Genomic DNA, 25,036 nt, shown 5'->3' on the forward strand with positions numbered 1-25,036 from the left:
TTCTGGGGCTACTCAAGAGGTCAAGGAGCCAGATCAAAAGGGAAAACAAAATTTTCTACAGGTCTGTGAATATTAAGGAAAAAAAAAATATCACCAAAGAGTGAGAGTGGCTTACTCAAGTACACAGCTAATCTCCCTCTGAATAGAAGTGCCAGGATTGAAGGTCAAGCAGCTAAGAGCTGACCTTGGAACCTGTGACAGTAGAGCTTGATCTTAAAATCTTTCAGGGATGAAGAGAAGAGTACTTGGTAAAAACCATTTGTCAAAAGCCCAGGACACCATGACTGAGGAGTAGGAATTCATCAGATGTAAACAGAGTCTTAGGAAAACTATTACCAAATCCCAAAAGTGTTCAGTCTCTAATTAGTTGTGATCATCAGTTCCTTCTTACATTTGTCTAACAAAGGAAATGGAGAACCCTCTCTAATGGAAGATAACATCATATGGAGCCTCTGTGGTTCTTTCATGACAATTTCCAATATATAATAACCATTACTAGATATGTAAAAAGGTAGGAAAATATGACTGACAATAAAGAGAAAAAAAATAATCCAAGCAGACCCATAGATGATCTAGATATTGGAGGTAACAAACAAGAACTTGAAATTAATTAAGAATGTATAATTATTTTAATTATACTTAAAATGTTTTTCAGACATGGCAGCTTATGCCTGTAATCTTTTGGAGGCTGTATTAGTCCATTTTCATGCTGCTGATAAAGACATATCCAAGACTGAGCAAATTACAAAAGAAAGAGATTTAATTGGATTCACAGTTCCACATGGCTGGAGAGGCCTCACAATCATGGCAGAAGATGAAAGGCACATCTCACATGGCAGCAGGCAAGAGAAGAGAGCTTGTGCTGGGAAACTCCATTTTTTGTTGTTGTTGTTGTTTTTGTTTTGTTTTGTTTTGTTTTTGTTTTGATGGGAGTCTTGCTCTGTCACCCAGGCTGGAGTGCAGTGGCATGGTCTCGGCTCACTGCAAGCTCTGCTTCCCAGTTTCATGCCATTCTCCTGCCTCAGCCTCCCAAGTAGCTGGGACTACAGGCGCCCACCACCACGTGTGGCTAATTTTTTATATTTTTAGTAGAAGTGGGGTTTCACTGTGTTAGCCAGGATGGTCTTGATCTCCTGAACTCATGATCCACCCACCTCGCCTCCCAAAGAAACTCTCCTTTTAAAAATCATCAGATCTCATGAGACTTATTCACTATCATGAGAAAAGCATGGGAAAAACCTGTCCCCATGATTCAATTACCTCCCATTGAGTCCATCACACAATGTGGGAATTCAAGATGAGATTTGAGTGAGGACACAGCCAAATCATATCAGAGGCCAAGGCAGGAGGATGGCTTGAGCCCAGGAGTTAGAGACCAGCCTGGACAACACATGGAGACCCAATCTCTACAGAAATTTTTTAAAAAAATTAGCCAGGCATGGTGGCGCATGCCTGTAGTCCCAGCTACTCAGGAGGCTGAGGAGGGAGGGTCACTTAAGCCTTGGAGTTCCAGACCAGCCTAGGCAGCAGAGCAATACCCCATCTCAAAATAAATAAATACATACATAAAATGTTAATAAAAATTGAGGAAAAGTTGGAAAATAAATGAAGGATGTAGACTTTTAATATAGAAATGCTATATATGATGGTGAAACCCCACCTCTACTAAAAACACAAAAAATTAGCCAGGCATGGTGGTGCACACCTGTAATCCCAGGTGCGTGGGAGGCTGAGGCACGAGAATCGCTTGAACCTGGAAGGCAGAGGTTACAGTCAGCCGAGATTGCGCCACTGCACTCCAGCCTGGGTGACAGGGTGAGACTCCACCTCAAAAAAAGAAAAGAAAAGAAAGGAAAAAAATTCTATCTATGAAAAGATTCAGATGGACATTCAAGAGCTGAAAAAATGCAATACTAAAATTAAAAATCAATAAATAGTTTTAATAGCAAATGGAGAAAATCATGAAATAGAAGATATTTCGACAGAAAACATCAAAACAAAAGCATCTAGAGAGAGAAAACTAAAAATGAAATAAAAATGACAAAAGAGATGTGTGTGACACACTCAAAAGATCAACTTAATGAAAGCTACACTCTGCAACCATCTGAAACAGAGAACAGTCTTTTTAACTGATCTTTCCTTGTGAGAACAAATTGTAATGTGACTGAGAGGCTTGGGAGTCCCATCTCATCTTTTGCTGTTGAGATACAGGAGCTGGCTAGTTTTCTAAACTAAGTGAGGCCCCAAGTGAAGCTGTCTTCAGCCAATATAAATTGAAGGTAACGGAATGAAAGACATACTTTTTAGCAAAGTTGTATTCTCTTTTGTCTCTCCTTTCAAATGAAGTAAGTCTTGTGAAATTTATTTCTTTGAGACCTCTTTTAAAGTGGCAACAAGCAGCCAAGAACCACCACCATTTTGACTTTTTCCAATGTCTTTGACTAGAGCTGTGCTGTCTAATATGGTAAGCAGTAACTATTTGTGGTTACTTAGATAGAAATTATGAAAATTAAACGAAGTTTGATATTCAGTACCTCAGTTGCAGTAGTCACAGTTCAACTGCTCAGTAGTATCAAACAGCACAGATGTAAAAAAAATTTCCACCATTTCCTATATTGATATAAGGTTCTATTAGATAGCAGTAACCTAAAGTTATACACTCAATAATCATACAATTTTCCTTTTAACTTTTACTGGATGCTTACCATGGCATAGTTACCAGCTTTTTCCAGCTTTTCAGCTGGAAATACTGTTAAGAGCTTTACTTTAGAATAACTGGCCAGGGGTGCATTGGTTTTATTGGAATTTAACTATCAGAAACTACATATCATTCCTTGAGGGTCCATGTTGGAAGAGATGATTCTTTAATTTTTTTTTTTCCTGGTATAATAAGCATGGCTGCCACTTTTCTCAGAGCCTAGTAATAAGTGAGTTTGGTGGTGTGGAGGTCCACCAATCAGCATAAGGTGGTATTTAATTTCTCTATTTTCAGATGCCACCCAAGCCTTCCCTTCTGTGCACTGTTTCTGAGTTTAGTGTCCTTTTAGTTCAGCCCTGCCATAGAGCAGTCCTCCATTTTTGAAAAAGAAGAGACCAGTGAGAGCTGATCACCAAAAAATCTAGTTGCTTTTTGCACAGATTTTCAACTAGTTTCCCTATTTTCTATTTCACTTATTCTCTGTTTTCAGGGTTCACCCTGTCTCATTTTTGAGCCTTTTTTTTGGCATGTAGTGTATGATGATTTCCTTTGGCTTTCTTTATGCTTTTGGATATTTAGATTTGAGGTTTATTCTATATGTTGCCTTTCACCACTTGGCCACCTTCTTTTCAGCTTCATTATTTTATTAAAATTTCCTATTCGTTGCCTTCTTCTCTGGTATTTTCTTGTCCTCAAGGGGACCCTCACTCTTTTTTTCTTTTTTAACCCTTTCACAGACATTTTTAGTAGAATTTTTAAAGGGAAAGGAGGTAAAAATAAAAAATGTTTACTACTCCAGGTTGAACCGGGAATACTGCATTGTTTTATAACTGAGCTGTGAATAATAGGCATGTGAAAAATGTGTGTTGGTAGGAACTGATATGTACTATATAGTCAATATATTCTGGGAACTCACATTCTTTGAAATATAAATAATTCTATGCCATACTTGGTATTTTTCACGTGAAAAAAACTGAAATTTCAATAGATTAAATCATATCCTGGAGGTCCAAGAGCTTAGTAAGTAGCAATCTATTTATACTTGATTTTGTCATGCTTCCTTATATCATAATACAGTGTGTAAAGGCTCAAGAATTTGTGCCTGGGTTTGAATTCCAGTTGTACAACGCAATAGCTGCACTTAATTTCACATTCTACTTAATTTGTCTGTGTCTAACCTCTATTTGTCTCTGTGTGTAGAATATTGATAATATAACAGCAGTATCTACCTCATAGGATTATTGGAAGGATTAAGTACATTAATATACGTAAAAGATTTTGAATAGTGCTTGACATACAGTAAGTTCTATAGATGTGTTAGTAATTTCTAATTGTATTACTTTGTGCTCCATCTATCCCAAGGAAGAAAAGATATTGCTTCTGCTTATAGATGGTCTTTTAAAGCTAGGAAATACGACATTAAAGGTGTGACGTCTACTTGCACTTTAAAAAGTCTCGCCTTTCTAGAACTTTCTATTACTAAAGCTTGAAAATGGAAGAATTGTTACTGAGTGAGCTAATGAAAGAAAAACATGCTGATTTCTTCTACTTTTAAAGGGGAAATGGATGATGTAAGTTCTGCAGGTAGATCTCTACAATTTTTTTTTGAAATCCTCTAGATTACTTTTAGTGGTTTTTCCATACTACTTTCATTCTACTCATTCTAATTTCAAAAGTCCTAATTTGTGTATTTGAATTAGTATCCCTAGAAAACATTTTCTCCATAACCAAATTGATGTAGAACCATAGTTTTCAAAATGTTATTGCATGGGTCATAAAAAGTAGTTGTGGGGACTTTAAAACTATCCTGAAACAATCTTCTTGTTTCATATAAAAGCCAATCTTCTTGGCTTTTATATTTCAGATTAAATCCAAACCACTCATAGCTTGAGTACCATCAGCTGTTGGCAAAACTTAGCTTCTTGGTTCTATGTAAAAGTGAATCACTTTGTAAACACTCTGACAACCAAGATATAAATCATTTGGTTTACACAGGTGACCTCATGAATATTCTTTTCCACCCTTTGTGTGTGTTAGAGGGAGAAAATACTACAGGCATTGGATATCGAAATTTTTTCTAATCATTGTAACTGGAAGGAGAGGCTGACAGATCCATTCTCTGGACATGTGTTTTAAAGTTAAGGAGGAAAAAACATGAAAAAATACTGTATAGGCTTTGCTGAAACCAAAGCATTTGGAGCACAGTTTAATACGTTTGCCAAATTTTAAATACAGCTGGGTTCTCCCACAGTTTCTTTAATTGGAAGCAGATTTCTGTGCTAATTCTGTAACGTGAAGAGAGCTCTAACAGTATTTCTTTCCTAAAAGTAGGACATATATTTGCAGTGACCACTTCTAACATCAACAACTCCTTAACAATATCCGACTTAGAAATTTTCAATGCGACTTAGAAATTTTCAAGAGTTTTCAGTAGATTTATTACCTCATATGGTTTTGTATACTTAATAGTTAAGTGTATAAATAATTAAAATTATTTAATAACTGATAAGTTCACTGGGTATTTTGTTTTTAGAAAAGATAAAAGTGGATCATATCTAAAGAATTAAAAATATGGAACTGTTCATATTGTAAAGTAAAAGTCCACATTCTGCTTGAATGTGAAAGATAAAAAGATTGTTTCTTTCATAAGTTTAAAAAATTTACCAAGTTCTTAACATTTTAATATGATAAAATTTAGTGGAAAAGGTTAAATTGAAACAAAAATGTATTTATATTATATGCTACATATATTCCATTCAAAACTACAATACTAGTTTCTGAGTCATCAAATGTGGAAATTAATGTCAATATGATGAAAATGCAATTTTGGAAAATTTATCTGTTTTTAATACCTATATATTCACTTTAACACTCAATATGTTACATTTTTAATAAGAACTAATGATATTAACAGTAATTTGAAAGAAACATATTACAAAGTTTTATAAAGAAAGCATTAAAATAGGTTTTTGGAAGATTAACCTTGAGGCATTATTTCAGTCTGCTTTCCAATTACATATTGAAAAGAGGGGTACAGCATCTAATTTTTAATGCTGCTCTTCCTTTGGTAAGAATCTAGGTAGTGGGTAAAAAACAAAATCATTTGAAATAGTTTTTTATTTATTGAACATTTTTTAGGCTGCACCTATAAAATATCTTTATAGCGATAAATACTTTTATAGCAATAATCTACACCAGATGGCATCATCCTGACTTTCTAAACTTTCTACCCTTTCAAAATTACATACCTGATTTTTGTTGACAGTGCTATTATAACTTAGAGTATTTACCTGATTTTAATAGCACAGCAAAAGAGCTGTTTTAGGAGAATGAGCATAATTGAAATATAGGTATTTGCTAAGGAGAGTCTATAAAGACCATCTTCATTAGGACACAAAAAGTTCCCCAAATATTAGTATAAGCTCTAAAAATTGTGCCAGCGGTGTACCCTGAGAAGGCGGTTATTTCCTTATTATTATGCAGGCACCTAAATAAAAGGTCGATGTATGTATCAGTTTTTTCCCCAGGATCTTCATTGCTTTCTCTTGGTCTTTGTACTGTTCCCTGTGCTAATACTGCGGTATCTTAATATTAATCTATTTTATTGTAAGTTTTGATATCAGTTGAGCTAGCCCTCCCATTTTTATTTGCATGCAAGCGTGCTTAGCTATTCATGGCTCTTTCAATTTCATTTCCATTTTAGAATCAGCTGGATATTCAAAAATTCTGTTGTGATGTTGGTTGGTATTGCATTGAGTCTGTAGATCAATTTGTGAAGGACTGACATATCTATATTGTCTGTAATTCATGAACATGTTATATATCTCCACTTACATCATTAATTTCTTTCCATAAACTTTATCCCATAGAATTGGTGCATATCTTTGATTTTTTTCTTGTTGCCTAGTTTTTTCAACACTATGATAAGTTGTACCTTATATTTTGTTACTGATGTTTAAAAATAAAATTGATTATGGTATACTGGTTTTATAAAAAATGGCCTTGCCAAACTCTTAGTAATTCCATCAATTTGTAGATTATTTCTATTTTCTATTTCAAAAAGCTACATCATCTGCAAATATTGGCAGCTGTCAATATTGACATGTTGAATAAAAATGGTGGTATGAATATCTTTGTCTTGTGCTTAATGTCTTACCATTGCAGATTTAGCATTAAGTAATTACAGAAAATTCCTTTTGTAGCTACCCTTTGTTAGATGGAAGAATGTGCCCATTTGTTTCTAATTTGTTGAGTTTTAAAAAAATCATAAATGGATGTCGAATTTCAATAGTATCTCTTCCCTTTAAAATGTTTACGTGGCGAATTTTATTGATTGATTTTTCAACATAAGCCAAATGTATTGGTGAATGTAGTAACTCATTGCTTTTTTTAACTAGAATTTTCCCCATCATGAGTGAGGTTGAATATCTTTCTTTTAGTGTGCTTATTGGCTATTTGGATATCCAGTTTGTAAAATGCCTGTTCAAGACCCCTCTCCCTTTTTACAAAATCAGGTTGCCTGACCTTCTCTTATTGATTTATAGATGCTCATTATATATTCTTGATATAAGCCCTTGTTAGTTATTCGAGTTACAAATGTCTTCTCCCTCACAGCAGGCTTGACTTTTCACTTTGTTAAGGATGCCTTCTGGAAAATGTTACTTAATTTTAATGTGATGAAGTTGCTCAATTTTTAAATTAATGGTTTTTCTGGTAATGTTTAAGAAGTTTTTTCTTTCTTTCTTTCTTTTTCTTTTTTTTTTTTTTTTTTTTTTAGACGAGTCTCACTCTGTCGCCCCCCCCAGGCTGGAGTGCAGTGGCCTGATCCTGGCTCACTGCAACCCTCTGCCTCCCAGGTTCAGGTGATTCTCCTGCCTCAGCCTCCAAAGTAGCTGGGATTACAGGCGCCTGCTACCACTCCTGGCTAATTTTTGTATTTTTTGTAGAGGCGAGTTTTCACCATCTGGCCAGGCTGATCTTGAACTCCTGACCTCAAGTGATCCACCTGCCTCAGCCTCCCAAAATGCTGGGATTACAGGCATGAGCCACCTCGCCCGGCTGAGGTCTTTTCTTACTCTGAGGTCCTATTGATACTCTTCTATATCTTTTAGAACATTTACTGTTCTTCCTTTTAAATTTACATATATAATCAGTCTGGAATTCATCTATATGGTATGAAATGGAAATATTTAATTTCATACATATGTATATTATATATGTATATAAATTATAAATATACATATATATGTAAATTATATATAAAGCATAATTTCCATTTTATTTTTTTCCAGAGGATTGTTTTTCTTTAATCCTTAAGGATTCAGCTCCTTACAAGGGTTTTGTTGGAGGTCATGGGGCAGCACCAGGAGGTCTAAATCATGGTGGGTGCGTTCAGTACTTCATGAGATCCATTCCCAATTAACGTGCTGTGAATGGTATAACTCAGGCATTAAGGTAGCTTCACATATACCTTGGGAAGCACGCAGGAGTCAAAGACATTCCCTTTGGAAATGTCTGATAGCTGCAGCCTCTTCTGTTTTGAATGACGAACTTCTTAGTAGCCTTGTCCTTGGGCATACATTGGGCACAGTGTCTGCAGCAGATAGGCTGCATGTGGCGGTGCCTCTTTTTGGCATGACATGGTTCCTTCTTTTCTTTGTCATCTTGAGAGCAAGAACCTGAGACTAATTTCATATTTTTTTTTTGTAAATTACATAAAACACCTTTATTATTGTTTTACAAGGTCAATGTTTAATTACATTTATCCACATTTCCATCCCCCTTTCTTTTCTTTTCTTTTCTTTCCTTTTGAAGTTTTATTTTAGATTCAGGGAGTGCCTGTGCAGATTAGTCACACGGGTAGATTGTGTGTCGCTGGGGTTTGGTGGACAGATTACTTCCTCACCCAGGTAAGGAACATAGTCCTGATGGGTAGTTTATTTTTTTAAAATTCTCACCTTCATCCCTTTTCTTGTGCTCCCTCTCTCTTTGCCTCTCTTGAGCTTCTGTTTGGGCTTCAGGATTACATTCATCCTTGCTACTGGTGGGGCACTGGTTCCAGGAACACCACTCCCCTCTCCCCCATGTGGATACCCAAATCCCAGCATAATCAAATCCTGTAGTTGAGGAACCCTGGAACATCGATTAGAGGAACAACTGTGTTTATTGCAAAAAATCTGCCTATAAGTGGACCGCACAGTTCAAACTTCTGCTGTTCAAGAGTCGGCTGTATTTTTCTTATGCTTGAAGTCTATCACTCAGAATTTCCTTTAATAGAGGCTTGATGGTTGTAAAGTCTCTTGCTTTTTGTTTCTTTGAAAATGTCTCTTGCAAGACTTTTTCATTATATATAAAATCCTCAATTGAAATGTATTTTATTTTATTTTATTGCATTGAAAAAACCCTTCTAAAAGTCTTCTGGATTCCAGTAAATGAGTCAGCCATTAATCTTTGGAAAGTAATTTGTCTTTTATTTATGTCTCTCTTTCTCGCTCCATGTGTATATGATTTATAAATAGATATATCTATTTATATACATAAATAGAAACATATCATATAAATAGATATATCTTTAAGATTTCCTCTTTGTAGTTTTCTGAATTTCACTATGATTTGCCAGCTTTTTATCCACTTGGGTTTCATTAGGTTTTTGAATTTGTGGATTGATATGTTTTTTAATTCTGGAGAATTCTCAACCGTTATCTACTTAAATATTGCTTATACATTGTTCTTTTTCTCTCTTTCTGAAAACTCCAATAAAATATATGTTAGATTTTATTATTGTATCCTTAATGTATCAAATCCTTTCCCCAACGGTTCTGTATTTTTGTCTTTCTGAGCTTTATTCTTGATGTTCTTGATGTTTTTTTCTTAACTGTTTTGCATTTCACAAATTTTCTTCAATTGGATCCAATTTGTTCTCAAATCCATCCAGTTTCTTATTTTGGTTACCATACTTTTCAGTTCTATACATTCTATTTGGTTCCTTTTCAAATATGCTATGTCATTTGAAAATACTCTGTTACATTTTTCCAGCTTGGCTTTTATTTTCTTTTAAATTCTAAGTACGATTATTTTACAATTATTATATGATAATTCCAATATGTAAAATGTCTGAGTATGTTTCTGTTGGGTTTTATAAATGGTGCCTTTCTCTTGAGTACCTAGTTATCTTTGACTGTGGGCTAGACATTGTATTAGAGAAAACATTTTGGAAAAGTATTGAGGCCCAGTATAACATTATGTTTCTACACAGAGGATTGTGGTTTGCTTTTGCTACATGTCTAGAGGTGCTAGAAAACCTAGATCCCTGTGATTCCATTACAAGGCTTCACATTTTCTAGGCCTTTGTAATGCAAATTTGAGCTGTAAGTATGCACATTGGGTAGTTTATTTCTGGTTCATTTGTACTCTTAGGAAGCAATCCTTTGGAGTTGTAACCCTGGTATGCTTTAGAAAGAGTGCTTCTAAGCCCAATATAGCCAATCTTTGAGGATCGTGGACACCGCAGTTTGTATTTTGACCCCTGCAAGGCATTTTTGCTACTAGTTTCTCAGCTCTTTCTTTATATTGGTAACTAGCCTCAATGCAAAAGTAGCCTTAAGTACTGGGTGTGGTTTTATGAGTTCTCATCCTTTCCTGGATCTCATCCCATATTTCATCTTGAATTGATAAGTTATTTGATAAATTAAAAAAGAATTCTTTTTAATAGTTTATCAAGCTATTTTTAGTTGTTCTTAGCAGGAGGACTGATCTGAATACCTACCATCAGCAGAAGCTCCTGATACTCTCTTTTCAGTGTAATTTCACTTCAACAGAAGTTGTTGGAGTAACGAGGATAGAGCACATCATCATTTTCCTTAGTCCCCATGCACACCGGGAGATAGGCCTAATCTCACCAATGGCAATGAATTCAGAAAACACATTAACTTTGAAATCTATTCATTTAAGATTAAATGAAGGCTGTTAATAAGTAAGTATTCTGCCTACACCCAAAAAAGCACATTTTATGAGTTTTACGTGTACTCTTTCCAGTGAACTATTTGGAGATTTTTTTCTTCTATTTTTTTTCTTGTTCAATACATACCACAAGGCCAGAGAACTTATTATGGACAAATGCGGTTGAGTTTGTGTACATAATTAGAGTGACTGTTTAGCAATTTTAAATTTATATAAGGCATTAGCAATTGTAAAGTAACCAGTGAAAATCTGTCCGACCATAAGGTGCATACAATGGCATTTAGCTAAAGGCCATATTCTAAGTTACCCAAAATTAAATTATGAACTTAATAGTATAACTATTAGTGCATTATACTAGTATAAAGAAAGTGATAAAATGTGTTATTAAATTATTTAGATTGTCATCAGTTTAAAATTATAAATAAAAGTAACAGTGGCATAGTATGTCCTCAGTTAACCAGAAAGCTTGGGTAAGCATACCAAATTATTGGTGATAAACTTTACTATATGTCTCAATCATATTTCTTTGTTCATTCCTTGTCAAAAATGTAGATTATCTGTCTAACTGCTTGAAAGGAAAATTTTCTTATTATTTTCCCTTAGGACATTCCTGTTTTATTTTATGTCTATTTTTTTTTTTTTTTAACACTCCATAATTTTTAAAGTAACCTGGCAGGAGCCCAAGTGCATGGAATGAAAAATCGTTCTTGGACCTATTCCATATTGCAACACCAAGTCTCTTAAATCACTTTTATATGTAACATTTGTATTCTATTCAGCAAATGGTCATGTTACTTACTATTCTGTTGAAACATTGCATAGGTATTTGCTTAAGACATACATTACTCAGAGGATAATAAATTTCTTATTCTTTAATATGCAGCACAATGCATCTAAATACTTGTACTTTTATTTATCAAAGCTAAAGTCACTGTTTCTCTATCGGTTCTTTGCCTTCAAATACAAAAGAGGAAAATGTAATTAATGAACCAGTAATTTTGGAGTGATCATCTTCTGTTCCTTAGCTCACAGATATTTGCTGGTATCTGTTTTACACTTTCACAATAACTTCCATTTGCATCACTCTTTAGATGACTACATCTGAGAGAAGTATACGGTAAGAGTTAGAAATATTACTCTTGTTTAGTAGTAGCAAAACTCAAGTGCAAGAGGCTGAGAGTCACATGGCCCTGTTCAGCTTCAGGTCTGGTACTCCCCCCGATAACCCTAGTTTGTCTTTTTCTCCTCATTTTTACTGATTTCTATCCCACCCATGCATTACTTTTGAGATTTCAGCTCTTGTGACATCATTTCTCCAAATTATGCATTGAGATTTTTGAGAGATTTCTTGAAATTTCTGTTTAATGAGTGGTGTTAATGTAACATATAGATTTTAATATCTGGAAAACTTCATTCTTTATCATCCACTACTTTCTATTAATTAATTTAACATCGTTTGCCTTTCTCAGTGGTCATAGTATAATTCTGAGGTAATAAGGTGGCATTTTTAATTTAACTATTCATAGAACTTCTGGGAGAAATTTTATGTCTAGTTCAGAAGGCATGGCAACATTTTAAATTTGGTTGTGGAGTATTCTAACCAAATCTTCAAGAGCCATAACTCGAGGTGAAACCTGCTAGCAGTAAGTTCTTCTCTTAGCCCAAGGCTTGTTTGGTTTTGATTAGTTTTACTAGACTTCATTTGGTTTCAATTAAACCTTGAGACAGGCTAGTGACTTTCATGAAACGTGAGTTTCTTAAGTTAGAAAATAATTCTTTTGTGTGGATGAGTGTAACGTTTTCTTCACTGAAAGAAAATATCTATTCAAAGATAATTTTAGAAGATTTTATAATCACATTGCAGAGATTTTTATACATTGAACTGTCTCGTATTATGTTTTTAAAAAATTATTATATTGTATTATTAAATGGCAAAGTGAAAATCATTCCATACGCTTCCAAAGCAATAATAAGAAATATTTAATTATATAAGTATAACAATATTTTATATTTAACTGCGTATTGTTAATTTGATTTTAAAATAAGCAGCTATTCTGGTGAGTTCCAGAAATATTTTAATTCATTTATTTTTCTAAAAGGCTTTCTTTCAGTATTACATTATCTTAGGTTGTGTTCAATTGAAATGATTTTCCTGAGTCACAAGTCCTTTATTACTTAAAAACTATGGCAGCATAACGTCACTGGATAGGAGTTGAAAATCGTGCATAGTATTTTTATGCAGAGGTAGAAGGAGCAGCATAAGGTTATAAATATATTATATACCCTAAACAAAGAAAGCTGTGGTCTGTAGGCCTGAGAGAAAAATCTCAGGTGTAAGTTCCTTTTGTATTCCAAATGTTTTTTTGATCCTAAACAAAATCCTTTATTAATCCTTATTTAAAAAAATTCCTTGTTGGGTAATAAAGATAAATAGAAAACAAACTCAAAAGCAGTGTTTGAAGTGATAGAAGATGTACATTTCTCTTTCTATGAATTCATAAACCATGGCTTCAGATACTATTGATTTTTACCCAGAGGCATCATTAAATACCCCACCATCTGTTTAAGACTATGCCAAAAATATTGCAGTTATAAATATAGGGCATGTGTATAAAAATTAGATGTATCAAGTTAAGGATATTATCATAATGCTCTTCTATATTCTCAGCATGAAACAAAAATATTAATAAATATGTGAATATTCTGCTTGTAAATATGTCTGTAGAATTTACAACTGATAAATAAATTTGTTCAAAAATGTAGAATTTAACATTTACCACTCTGAAAACAAGAGCAGATCACCTCTTGAATAAGTGTCTTCCAATTTTGTTTCTAACACAGCAAATATTTTATATTTACAATTAAAAAAATTGAATTCTCCAAGTATTGTGTTCCAAGATTTAAATAAGATTAATGACCCCTTCAAATATTTTTGTTGAGAGTTGTTTATTAATACCTTATATGGTCACATCAATTAAAATTAATGACATCTGGTATACATGTGAATAATTTCCTCACATATTTTATCATATTTGAATAAATAGAATGAAAAACAAAGCACTGACTTTGTATTCATACTACCCAGGTTTGGATTTAGATTCTGCTATGAATTCATTGTGTGCCTTTGGGATCTTTTCCTTTCTGGGCTTACCTTTCATCAAATGGAAAGAACTAGAAGCTCTCAATTGTTCTTTCTACCTTTAACATTCTATTGGTTATTTACAAATTATAAACATTTAGTTTGGTTAGCATAGGCTGTATGTTTATATATAGGCTATATAATTATGTGCTTTATATCTCTAGTAATTAAAAATTATTTTTTTACCTTGTAAATTTAAATTTATCATGAAGGAAGCAGAACTAGTTACATTGGTAAACATGTTCAGTCACTATTACACTATTACTTCTGAATGAACACACATTATTTTCTCTATAGACCAAGAACTATCTATTAATCTATTAAAATATATTTTCTCAAAACTGATCCCAGGGTGCTAGGGACACAAAATTCAAAGATAAATAAGAAATTAAATTTGGCTGTGTGATATTGAAATGTAAGTAAGCAAATAAAATAAAATGTGGTCAAACTTTAAGTTTATAAGTTCGAGTTTTTATTACCAGCAAATTCCAATTTTATTGACACAGAATTGTCTCAGATTAGCAAAAATAAGTGGTGGTACTTTTTTCTTTTTCTTTTTTTTATTATACTTTAAGTTCTGGGATACAGGTGCAGAATGTGCAGGTTTGTTACATAGGTATACATGTACCATGGTGGTTTGCTGCACTCATCAACCCATCATCTACTTTAGGTATTTCTCCTAATGTTATCCCTCGCCTTGCACCCCACGCCCAGACAGACCCTAGTGTGTGATGTTCCCATTTCTGTGCCCATATGTTCTCAGTGTTCAGCTTCCAATTATGAGTGAGAACATGTGGTGTTCGGTTTTCTGTTCTTGTGTTAGTTTGCTGAGAATGATGGTTTCCAGTTTCATCCATGTCCCGGCGAAGGACATAAATTCATTCTTTTTATGGCTGCATAGTATTCCATGGTATATATGTGCCACATTTTCTTTATACAGTCTATCATGGATGGGCATTTGGGTTGGTTCCAACTCTTTGCTTTGTGAATAGTGCTGCAATAAATGTACGTGTGCATGTGTCTTTATAGTAGAATGACTTATAATCCTTTGGGTATATACTCAGTAATGGGATTGATGGGTCAAATGGTATTTCTAGTTCTAGATCCTTGAGGAATCACCACACTGTCTTCCACAAAGGTTGAACTAATTTACACTTCCACCAACAGTGTAAACAAGTTCCTATTTCTCTACATCCTCTCCAGCATCTATTGTTCCCTGCCTTTTTAATGATCACCATTCTAACTGGCATGAGATGGTATCTCATTGTGGTTTTGATTTGCATTACTCTAATGACCAGTGATGATGAGATTTTTTTCTTATGTTTGTTGGCCGCATAAATGTCTTCTTTTGAAAAGTGTCTGTTCATATACTTCACCCGCTTTTTAATGGGGTTGTTTATTTTTTTCTTGTAAATTTGTTGAAGTTCCTTGTAGATTCTGGATATTAGCCCTTTGTCAGATGGATAGATTGCAAAAATTTTCTCCCATTCTGTAGGTTGTCTGTTCACTCTGATGATAGTTTCTTTTGCTGTGCAGCAGCTCTTTAGTTTAATTAGATCCCATTTGTCAATTTTGGCTTTTGTTGCAGTCGCTTTTGGTGTTTTAGTCACGAAGTCTTTGCCCATGCCTATGTCCTGAATGGTATTGCCTAGGTTTTCTTCTAGGGTTTTTACAGTTTTAGGTCTTACATTTAAATCTTTAGCCTCCAACTTTGTTCTTTTTGCTTAGGATTCTCTTGGCTATACGGGCTCTTTATTGGCTCCGTATGAAATTTAAAGTAGTTTTTTCTAATTCTGTGAAGAAAGCCAATGGTAACTTGATGGGAATAGCATTGAATCTATGAATTACTTTGGGCAGTATGGCCATTTTCAAGATATTGATTCTTCCTATCCATGAGCATGGAATATATTTCCATTTGTTTGTGTCCTCTCTTATTTCCTTGAGCAGTGGTTTGCCGTTCTCCATGAAGAGGTCCTTCACATCTCTTGTAAGTTGGATTCCTAGGTATTTTATTATCTTTGTAGCAATTGTGAATGGGAATTCACTCATGATTTGGCTCTCTCTTTGTCTATTGTTGGTATATAGGAATGCTTGTGATTTTTGCACATTGATTTTATATTCTGAGACTTTGCTGAAGTTGCTTATCAGTTTAAGGAGTTTTGGGGCTGAGACGATGGGGTTTTCTAAATATACAATCATGTCATCTGCAAACAGAGATAATTTGACTTCCTCTCCTTCTATCTGAATACACTTCATTTCCTTCTCTTGCCTGATTGCCCTGGCCAGAACTTCCAATACTGTGTTGAATAGTAGTGGTGAGAGAGGGCATCCTTGTCTTGTGCCGGTTTCCAAAGGGAATGCTTCCAGCTTTTGCCCATTCAGCATGATATTGGCTGTGAGTTTGTCATAAATAGCTCTTATTATTTTGAGATACGTTCCACAAATACCTAGTTTATTGAGAGTTTTTAGCATGAAGGAATGTTGAATTTTATCGAAGGCCTTTTCTGCATCTATTGAGATAATTATGTGTTTTTGTCATTGGTTCCGTTTATGTGATGGATTATGTTTATTGATTTGCATATGTTTAACCAGCCTTGCATCCCAGGAATGAAGCCAACTTGATTGTGGTGGATAAGCTTTTTGATGTGCTACTGGATTCAGGTTGCCAGTATTTTCTTGAGGATTTTTGCACTGATGCTCCTTGGGGATATTGGCCTGAAATTTTCTTTCTTTATTGTGTCTCTGCTAGGTTTTGGTATCAGGATGATGCTGGCCTCATAAAATGAGTTAGGGAGGATTCCCTCTTTTTCTACGGTTTGGAATAGTTTCAGAAAGAATGGTACCAGCTCCTCTTTGTACCTCTGGTAGAATTCGGCTGTGAATCCATCTGGTCCTGGGCTTTTTTGGTTGGTAGGCTGTTAATTCCTGCCTCAATTTCAGAACTTGTAATTTGTCTATTCGGGTATTTGACTACTTCCTTGTTTAGTGTGGGAAGGGTATATGTGTCCAGGAATTTATTCATTTCTTCTAGATTTTTTAGTTTATTTGCATAGAGGCATTTATCATATTGTCTGATGGCAGATTGTATTTCTGTGGGATCAGTGATGATCTCCCCTTTATCACCTTTTATTGTGTCTGTTTGATTTTTCAGTCTTTTCTTCTTTATTAGTCTAGTTAGCAGTCTATTTTGTTAATCTTTTAAAAAAAAGTCAGCTCCTGGATTCATTGATTTTTTTGAAGGGTTTTTCATGTTTCTATCTCCTTCGGTTCTGCTCCGATCTTAGTTATTTCTTGTCTTCTGCCAGCTTTTGAATTTGTTTGCTCTTGCTTCTCTAGTTCTTTTAATTGTGATGTTAGGGTGTCGATTTTAGATCTTTCCTGCTTTCTCCTGTGGGCATTTAGTGCAATAAATTTCCCTCTAAACACTGCTTTAGTTGTGTCCCAGAGATTTTGATACATTGTGTCTTTTTTCTCATTGGTTTCAAATAACTTATTTATTTCTGCCTTAATTTCATTATTTATCCAGTAGTCATTCAGGAGCAGGTTGTCCAGTTTTCATGTAGTTGTGCAGTTTTGAGTGAGTTTCTTAATCCTGAGTTCTAATTTAATTGCACTGTGGTCTGATAGACTGTTTGTTATGATTTCCTTTCTTTTGCCATTGCTGAGGAGTGTTTTACTTCCAATTATGTGGTTGATTTTAGAATAAGTGCTATGTGGTGCTGAGAAGATTGTATAGTCTGTTGATTTGGGGTGGAGAATTCTGTAGATGTCTATTAGATCTGCTTGGCCCAGAGCTGCAAGTCCTGAATATCTTGTTAATTTTCTCCCTCGATCTGTCTAGTATTGACAGTGGGGTGTTAAAGTTTCCCACTATTATTGTGTGGGAGTCTAAGTCTCTTTGCCGGTCCCTAAGAACTTGCTTTATGAATCTGGATGTTCCTGTATTGGGTGCATATATATTTAGGATAGTTAGCTCTTCTCGTTGCAATAATTCCTTTACCATTATGTAATGCCCTTCTTTGTCTTTTTGATCTTGGTTAGTTTAAAGTTTGTTGTATCAGAGACTGAGATTGCAACCCCTGCTTTTTTGTTTTGTTTTGTTTTGTTTTTCATTTGCTTGGTAAATCTTCCTCCATCCCTTTATTTTAAACCTATGTGTGTCTTTGCGCATGAGATGGGTCTCCTGAATACAGGACACTGATAGGTCTTGATTCTATTTAATTTGTCAGTCTGTGCCTTTTAATGGGGGCATTGAGCCCATTTACATTTAAGGTTAATATTGTTATGTGTGAATTTTATTCTGTCATTATGATGCCAGCTGTTTATTTTGCTCCATTAGTTGATGCACCTTCCTCATAGTGTCGATGGTCTTTACATTTTGGTTTGTTTTTGCAGTGGCTGGTACCAGTTTTTCCTTTCCATATTTAGTGCTTCCTTCAGGGGCTCTTCTAAGGCAGGCCTGGTGGTGACAAAATCTCTCAGCATTTGCTTGTCTGTAAAGAATTTTATTTCTCCTTTGCTTATGAAGCTTAGTTTGGCTGAACATGAAATTCTGGGTTGAAAATTCTTTTCTTTAAGAAGGTCAGATTTTGGCACCCACTCTCTTCTGGCTTGTAGGGTTTCTGCAGAGAAACCCACTGTTAGTCTGATGGGCTTCCCTTTGTGGGTAACCTGACCTTTTTCTCTGGCTGCCCTGAACATTCTTCCTTCATTTCAACCTTGGTGGATCTGATGATTATGTGTCTTGGCGTTGCTCTTTTCGAGGAGTATCTTTGTGGTGTTTTCTGTGTTTCCTCAATTTGAATGTTGGCCTGTCTTCCTAGGTGGGGAAGGTTCTCCTGGATAATATCCCGAAGTGTGTTTTCCAACTTGGTTCCATTCTCCCTGTCATTTTCAAGGACACCAATAAAATGTAGGTTTGGTCTTTTCGCATAGTCCCATATTTCTTGGAGGTTTTGTTCATTCCTTTTTATTCTTTTTTCTCTAATCTTGTCTTCACGCTTTATTTCATTAGTCAATCTTCAATCTCTGATATCTTTTCTTTCACTTGATCGATTCGGCTAGTGATACTTGTGTATGGTTCACGATGTTCTCGTGCTGTGTTTTTCAGCTCCATCAGGTCATTTTGGTTCTTCTCTAAACTGGTTATTCTAGTTATCAATTCCTCTAACTTTTCATCAAGGTTCTTATCTTCTTTCCATTGGGTAAGAACATGCTCCTTTAGCTTGGAGGAGTTCGTTATTACCCACCTTCTAAAGCCTACTTCTGTCAGTTCATCAAACTCATTCTCCATCCTATTTTGTCCCTTTGCTAGCAAGAAGTTATGATCCTTTGGAGGAGAAGAGGCGTTCTGGTTTTCGATTTTTCAGCCTTTTTGTGCTGGTTTTTCCTCATCTTCATGGATTTATCTACCTTTGGTCTTTGATGTTGGTGACCTTTGGATGGAGTTTTGAGTGATCATCCTTTTTGTTGATGTTGATGCTATTGCTTTCTGTTTGTTAGTTTTTGTTTTAATAACCAGGGCCCTCTTCTGCAGGTCTGCTGGAGTTTGCTGGAGGTCCACTCCAGACCCTGTTTGCCTGCGTATCACCAGCAGAGGCTGCCGAACAGCAAAGATTGCTGCCTGCTCCTTCCTCTGGAAGCCTTATCCCAAAGGGGCACCCACCAGATGCCAGTGGTGCTCTCCTATATGAGGTGTCTGTTGACCCCTGCTGGGAGATGTCTCCCCGTCAGGAGGCATGGGGGTCAGGGACCCACTTGAGGACACAGTCTGTCCTTTAGCAGAGCTTGAGCACTGTGCTGGGAGATCCTGCTGGGAGCCAGCAGGCAGGAATATTTAAGTCTGCTGAAGCTTCACCCACAGCCGCCCCTTCCCCCAGGTGCTCTGCCCCAGGGAGATGGGAGTTTTATCTATAAGCCCCTGATTGGGGCTGCTGCCTTTCTTTCAGAGATGCCCTGCCTAGAGAGGAGGAATCTAGAGAGGCAGTCTGGCTACAGCGGCTTTCCCAAGCTGCCATGGGCTCTGCCCAGTTCAAACTTCCCTGAGGCTTTATATCCACGGTGAGGGGAAAACTGCCTACTCAAGCCTCAGTAATGGCAGACAGCCATCCCCCCACTAAACTCTAGTGTCCCAGGTTGACTTCAGACTGCTGTGCTGGCAGTGAGAATTTCAAGCCCATGGATCTTAGCTTGCTGGGCTCCGTGGGGTTGGGATTTGTTGAGCTAGACTTGGCTCCCTGGTGTCAGCCCCCTTTCTAGGGAAGTGAATGATTCTGTCTTGCTGGTGTTCCAGGCTCAACTGGGGTATGAAAAAAAACCTCCTGCAGCTAGCTTGGTGTTTGCCCAAAGGCCGCCCAGTTTTGTGCTTGAAACCCAGGGCCCTCGTGGTGTAGGCACCCGAGGGAATCTCCTGGTCTGTGGATTGCGAAGACCGTGGGAAAAGCATAGTATCTGGGCTGGATAGCGCTGTTACTCCTGGCACGGTCCCTCAAGGCTTCTTTCGGCTAGGGGAGGGTGTTCCCCAACCCCTTGTGCTTCCCGTGTGAGGCGACACCCCACCCTGCTTCTGCTCACCCACCATGGGCTACACCCACCATCTAATCAGTCCCAGCGAAATGAACCTGGTACCTCAGTTGGAAATGTAGAAATCACTGGCCTTCTGTGTTGGTCTCACTGGGAGCTGCAGAGCAGAGCTGTTCCTATTCAGCCATCTTGCCCGGAGCCCCCAGTGGTTCTTTTTTCAATGCTTAAAAGAATGGAAACAATCTATTTAGAAAGTGAACATGTATTATAGATTTCAGCATGTCCATTAGAAGATAGTTTAATAGAACTATTTCTTTTTGCATATAGAGGAACAAACTTAAACAGAAAATGCTCAGTCTTTGTATTGAACTTCCTTGCCTTGAAAGAAATGAGGAGGTAGTGACCAGCATTTTTACTAGAATGTCAGAGGTGCCTCTCATAAACTACTTGCATGCTGACTTCAAGAGTTGCAATGATCAAAAAATGCAGAAAATGAACTAGTAGATAACTGTGGGAGATGGAAGGTGTTGATGGCATTCACCACAGGTGTGCACTTGTCCACTTATTTTCTTGGCTGGATTAATGAAAAGATGAGGAACCTATTTTTATTTTTTTATTTTTTTAAGGCAGAAAGATCTTCCCAACATATCAGTATGGTGAAATGAAAAACAACTACCCATTTTCTTGTCCTGTTTTATCCTCGATTGTAGTTATGTAAAAAGCTTTACTCGTTAAAAAAAAATAAATGTTTGGCCAAGTCGTAGGATCAACTCAGGATTTTATTATAACCCAGATTTTGGATAACCACATTTTCTTAAAATGTCCAGTAGACTGAATTGCACCTGTGGCTTCTAACATGAACGGCTGGAGCCAAGAATGCTTGCGTGAAAGCAGCCAGCCACCAAAACACAACGGGATTTATTCCTTCACTCCGGGTTTAAAGAAAGGATCTTAAAAATCCAACCTTTTAGCCTAGAAAGCTTTATAAACCTTTTCAAATAACTCTGAGGAATCTGCATACTTTGTAGCTCAACTTATTAGTCTATTTCATTCACACGAGGAGATTCTCCACTCTAAACACTCTGATTGCAGAGGATGGAATACCAAGTAGGTGTACTCTGGATTGGGGCTTTGATAAAAACCTTCAAAGAAGAACCATAGTACAGCAGTTTTTGGGATACAGTTTCTGGAATAATGTAAAATAATGAAATGTAGGCAGATTTTTGTAACCCTGCTAGTAAGCTAATTAAGAGTACATATTTCTGTATTGGTTGAAGAAGTTTTATTTTTTCCTTCAAGAAATTCAAGCTATTATAATGAGAAAGAATTGTTCCTTTGCCAATTTTAAAGCCTTTGGAGACATTAGTGTATTAACCCCACATGTTATCTGAAGGGAGCATAGAACTGGCAGCCAGAATTCCTGAGTTCTGGTCTTGAAACTGGTATGTGCTACTGATATTATCTTGAGCATATTCATTCATCTGTCCTGGAAGAGATCATGAATGCTAATCAAATATTCCATGTGTTCATCAATATTTGCAAGCATCCCCTGTGGCTATGTTGGGGTCATGTGACAAGTGCAGGACATAAGTCCAAGGGATGTTTGTCTTCCAGTTTGAAGGAGTTAAGTGGACCAGGATAAATTTTCAATAATCTTTGTCACCTGCAAAGCAGCAAACAAAGGTTTTAAAATGGCCAAGTTGCAAGATGGGAGCAAGGAGATCTCTGAGTTGTAAAAAGAAGAGGAAAGCCATTTGTTCATTGTGACATGAAAAAGAAATAAATATTTGCTGTATCAATCTACACGAATCTGGGGGTTTTTTTCTGCCACAGCATAGCAAATCCTATGTTGACTAGCATCTCTCCAGGAGTTATTGTAAACTGAGGGGTTTGGAGACTTCTTAATTCTGTTCCAGTTTGTATTCCTGAAATTGTCTTTGGGCATATGACCTTCATTTTACAAGAGAAAGAACAGAGAAGTTTGGAGATAACTGAATAAAGTCACAAAGTAAGTTTGTGGCCGTGCTGCACGATGTATTTCTCTGGGACCCTGTAGATTCATATTCCCCAGGTGTATTTCTCCACAACCCATGAGATTAACTGTGGGATCATTCAAATTGACCATTAACAAAATGCCAGATTGACTCTCTTCCTGTCTACTAGGTTTTGTTCACTTAGACATGATGTAATTCTGTGATTCAATGGATAATACGGCATTCAACATCCTGACCTTAATACCAGAGACTTATCTATCAGATTATGGAGTCTGATAGTGTACATATTATGTCTATTTTCAACTGGGGAAAAATTCTACCTCTGTTTTTAATTTTGAAGTAGTTATTGAGCAAGAACCTATGACAGACCCCGAAGCTATTTTCACAAAACTTGAATTTAGAAATTTAATGCAGGGGTCCCCAACCCTGGGGCCATGGACTGGTACCAGTCCTTGGTCGGTTAGGAACTGGCCACACAGCAGGAGGTGAGTGGCAAGCAAGCAAAGGAAGGTTCATCTGTATTTACAGCTGCTCCTTATCACTGGCAATACCACCTGAGCTCTGCTTCCTGTCAGATCAGAGGCAGCATTAGATCCTCATAGGAGCGTGAACCCTATTGTGAACTGCACGTATGAGGGATCTAGGTTGCACACTCCTTATGAGAATCTAATGCCTGATGATTGTCACTGTCTCCCATCACCTCTAGATGGGACCATCTAGTTGCAGAAAAATAAGCTCAGGGCTCCCACTGATTCTGCATGAAGGTGAGTTGTATTATTCTTTCTTTATATATTACAATGTAATAATAATAGAAATAAAGTTCACAATAAATGTAATGCTCTTGAATCATCCCGAAACCATCCCCTCAGTCCCAGTCCATGGAAAAGTTGTCTTCCAGGAAATTGATCCCAGGTGCCAATAAGGTTGGGGACTGCTGAATTAATGCATTTGTAACTAACTACCTGGTAGTTTCTTGTCTTTGGCATCCAGGATGGATATGATTGTCCTCACAATTGTCAAGTGTCAAAATGTAAAATATAGTACACATAAACAAATATTGATGAGGATAAAATGAGTTAATATCTGTAAAGTCCCTAGGACAGAGCCTGGCATAGAATTAACAATATACAGGTGTTTATTAAATAACGCAAATGTGATTATGATGGATCATGAGACACTGTGAGCTAGGATCTAGTTGACATCTCCTTTAATTTTCCTCTTATAGAGCCCCAGATACATGTCATCCAATTTCTATTTAACCATATTTTTGTGCTAGGAAATATGATTTTGTAGTACATGATAAAATATTTTTACTTAGGACCCATCATTATCTCAATTAAAAATAAGAAAACAGGCTAAGAGGAGTTCAGAGGTTTACCCAAGTTTACAAAGCTGTCAGTGTCCTTCACTATCTGCCTAGGAAGTTCATAATCTTTCCTAGGCAGTCTTTTATATCACCGTCTCCATTATTAGTAGGAGTAGCAGTGCCATGTGATTTGAGCATGGTAGCCCACAAGTTCCACTGTGAACTTTCTGCAGGGTAGGAATCACTTCAGCCAAGATCTGGAGCTCAAGCAATTTCCCTCAGGGTGAGCAGCATTTATTATTCAAATACACTTATTTAATAAACTTAATTATTACATATTCAACTATTTAAAAATCTGTGCTAGCATTTTATCGTGGTTTCACATTTGTTTTTTCTTTGACCTTTTTGAAGCTTTTTTCCTAGTGGCTAAGGTGTGTCACACCAACCGTCTTAAAGACAAGGCCAGGCACAGGGTGAATATTTGTTGATTGTACAATTGCTAAAAGGAGACAGGTTCAAATGAGTCACTTATAGAAGCCTTTGGACTTCAATAGATTGTCAAGTGTTTGAAAACTCTTATCACTACCATGTCTTGTTTCTGGGACATTTTGGTTTTCTGCATTAGGAAAACATCAGATACCTCAGTTTGAACACTGTGGAGCTTGCAATTTACTCACACTATTATGTCACTTATGTTCTTGTGATCATTTACTGGAAATTATGTCATTCTACTCTCTGTTTCATAGGTGAATCTTAATTCCAATCCATCCTTCTACATTACTTCTAATAAATCTAATTTTTGCTTTGTTTTTGTTAAGGAGTATCCTGCCACCATTGTACTCTAGATATAATCTCATTCTTAGTATCAGAGATACTCCGCAGATTGTGTATTTGCCTTATTTTTAAAATTGAAGTTTTTTAAAAGACTCTATTTAAAGACTTTAAAGGTTCTGTTGTATGCATTGCTATTGTTAACAACTGAAACCATATCATTCTTGCCATTATTTTAAGATAAGACAAATCATTTGTTTCCTGGGATGGAAATGAGCTCCTTTTCTTGTAGGTTTGTGTATTTTTCCAACCCATATATGATTATAATTTTCTTCCAGTAACCTTCAAAATTCTTTATCTCTTCAGGGTTAATATAGTGAAATAATTACTTGGGAAAATGGAAGGCATGTTAGCTTTGCTTTTGAAGTCTAGCTTTACTACTTGGTACCCACATAATACTGAGCAACATATTTAATCTCCCTGATCCTCATTTTCCTTTTGGGTAAAAGGAGAATAATGTGCATATAGAATAGGGATTAAAGGCATGGACTCTCAAGCTATTTTGCCTAGTTTGAAGATTCACTGTGCCCTATTTTGCCTATGATATCATTGGCAATTACTTAACTGTTCGTGGTGCAGTTTTCACG

At 36.2% G+C, this 25,036-nt stretch overlaps 1 protein-coding gene and 1 pseudogene across 2 annotated transcripts in view; one reads left to right on the top strand and one right to left on the bottom strand.

Moving 5' to 3' along the window:
* The window catches only part of LOC112130532 (voltage-dependent anion-selective channel protein 2-like), a 29,969-nt pseudogene extending 21,130 nt beyond the window's left edge, over nt 1–8,839 (bottom strand).
* The window catches only part of LOC100936428 (uncharacterized), a 600,254-nt gene that overhangs the window by 69,193 nt on the left and 506,025 nt on the right, over nt 1–25,036 (top strand). The window lies entirely within an intron of this gene.

The sequence above is a fragment of the Pongo abelii genome, chromosome 22 (genome assembly GCF_028885655.2).
Source record: "Pongo abelii isolate AG06213 chromosome 22, NHGRI_mPonAbe1-v2.0_pri, whole genome shotgun sequence".
NCBI lineage: Eukaryota > Metazoa > Chordata > Mammalia > Primates > Hominidae > Pongo > Pongo abelii.